A 3,019-nucleotide genomic window follows, 5' to 3' on the forward strand; every position below is an offset into this window, starting at 1 on the left:
GTGTGTGTGTGTGTGTGTGTGTGTGTGTGTGTGTGTGTGTGTGTGTGTGTGTGTGTGTGTGTGTGTGTGACCTACCAACATCGCTTGACAACTGATGTTGGTTTGTATGTGTTGCTGTAACTAAGCGGTTTGGCATAAGTGACCGAGGAAATAAATACGATACTTGAAAAACATTCCCAGTACTGGGGGTCGATTTGCTAGACTAAAATCCTTCAAGGCGGTGCTCTAGCATGGCCACAGTGCAAACACTGAAAAGGGATATACGATGACTGTTAAAAGAAAAATATTCGACAAGTCACGCGAGCTGCTATCAATATAAGGAACCATTCACCCCACTTGATATACTTTCACATGACTTAATAAAGATGATGAAAGAGCTACTACTGCTGCTACTAGTAAACAGACTGTCTTATTCTTTCTCACATGTAGTAGAATCTGACATTTTAACGACATAAAATTGAGATATCATACACGATGTTTACCAAATACTTGGGTGTAGCAATGAAAATTCAATGCCTTTCGATATATTTATAGTCCGGAAACGTTTATATATGGGTATATGCATGTCTGTTGTGTGTAGGGGAACTGTTGTGCAGTTAAAAAGTCCTTGACTTCAATCTAAAATAATCTAAAACAACTGGAGAATGAAGTATTTTATTCTACGACAAATAAACCCATCCCTTTACTGTATGTAGATACGCTCATGTTTGCCGTTGACTTTACATTTTTAGTCAGACCAAAGAACTTTATATTTCTTACTGGTTTCAGTCACTAGACTACTGCCATGCTGGAGCACCGCCTTAGAAGGGTTTTAGTCGAACAAATCGACCCTATGCTTATATATATATATACTTTTTATTAAAGCTGCAAATTTATCACACAACTGTTACTCTGTTTCACGTTCTCGTTCGTCGGACAGTTGTGATAAACACTGAATTTTACTCTATGTATGTATGTATGTATGTATATATAGTCTGGTACTTATTCCAGCGGTCTGTTTTACCAAACTGCTTAGTTACGGTGGACGTGAACAAACCAGCATCGGTTGTCAAGTGGTGCTGGGTGTCAGGGACATCAACACACACACACACATACATACATACATACATACATACATACATACATGCGTACGTATATTGCTAACAGCATAAGGATTTTATAAACCTTCGAGCGAACGTGAAATACTTTTTTTTTTTTGCAATAATTATATTTCGAAGCATATTTACATTATTGTTTATACTACTCAAAAAAGGATTATATTTATATGTACACATGCACGCGCAGTATGTGTGTGTGTGTGTCTTTAATATATATGACGAGTTTTTTTTCAGTTTTCGTCCACCAAATCCACTCACAAGGCTTTGGTTGGCACGAGGCAATAGTAGAAAGCACTTTACCGAAGGTGTCACGCAGTGGAACTGAACCTGGAATCATGTGGTTGGGAAACAAGCTTCTTCCCACGCACCCATGTCTGCACCTATGTAATAGGATTTTTTAAACATCGAATGGTTACGGGGTCCATCCGATTAAAATAGGAAACAGAGGGGGTCTATATGTAAAAAACAAAAACGATTGAGAAATATTGCACTAAACCATTCACTAGAATGAAGGAAATACATTCACAGTCTTTCTGATTTGGCGAACACCATTTGTTTTCTAACGAAACACTTTCAAACATGGGATACTGATAGAATGTGTCATATAAAACATCTTTTTCTCTTAGCCTTGTTAAGAAAAGTTTGTATATTTGAAGTTATTTCATGTTAAAAGTTGTCATATTTCCGTAATTTCAACCAATCACTGACGTCTATTGAGGTGAAAACAATTACTGCTGTGGTTTGTCAACAACACGTTGTGGCGGTGTAATTGGATCTTTTCCCTTGAATAAAATTACTGCCGTTGTTTGTCAACAACAACTATCGGCGGTACTGTTATTTATGACATCGTTCGTGCGTTTGTACTGGTTTTAGCTTCAGGGTTTTAGGGTTAGGGTTTTAGGGTTAGGGTTTTAGGATTAGGATTAGGGTTAGCATTAGGGTTACGAGTATTTTTGCCAAATTTGGTGAAAATCTGTTCAATACACCGCCACAGATTTTTCACCATATTTGGCAAAAATACTCATAACCCTAACCCTAAAACCCTAACCCTAAAACCCTAACCCTAAAACCCTAACTCTAAAACCCGAACCCTAACCCTAAAACCCTAAAGAATATAAAGACGGACGAAATGCTGCTAGGCATTTTACCCGATTCTGCCAGCTCACCGCTTTGTCTAACACAGCTATTGTTATGTAAGGCTCTCAGAAAAAACTTTAAAGGGATTTATTATGGTAAATCCCATAGGTTTCAAAGAAGGGGATTCGCCTCGTATAGTTTCATAGAAAGTTCTGTGCTTGTTTATACACGGAACCTTGTGGTTAGGAAACAAGCTTCTTATCGCACAACCACGCCTATAATAACTCAAATTTAATAAGTTGGACAACACTAAAATGACGGATAATAAAGAGCGATCTTAAAATGCAAATTGCTACTTAATACCATTATTCTTGTTATTGCTATTTTTGCCAGTATTGTACTGTTCTTAACAAGATCTGGTTTCTTACTAAATCACCATTTTATTTACTACTGAAACATACTCACTTATACTTAACCATTCGTTTAATTTGTTCATTGCAGTATTTCCCACTATCTTATGTTACTAATTGACGTTGCTCTCTGCATAAAATCATAGCAATTAAGTTTAGTCTGTATGTCTTCTCTTCCCGATTAAAGTTTTAATGTTTATTTTGACAGGCCAGTTGCTTGGTGGCCAGACTGAAAAATAATGATATTGACGTAGTTTGTTCTTTTCGTCATCCTCTGTACAATTATTATTTTATCAAATTTTCAGAAGGCCTTAAAGGTTTTTATTGCCCAGATAGCGTGATCACATGCAGCGTATGAGTAATGAAAATAAGGCGATCACCTGTTTCATATGAATTATAGATTAAAGAAGTGAAAGCGCGTGGCTTAGTGGTTAG

This window comes from Octopus bimaculoides, chromosome 5 (genome assembly GCF_001194135.2).
Source record: "Octopus bimaculoides isolate UCB-OBI-ISO-001 chromosome 5, ASM119413v2, whole genome shotgun sequence".
NCBI lineage: Eukaryota > Metazoa > Mollusca > Cephalopoda > Octopoda > Octopodidae > Octopus > Octopus bimaculoides.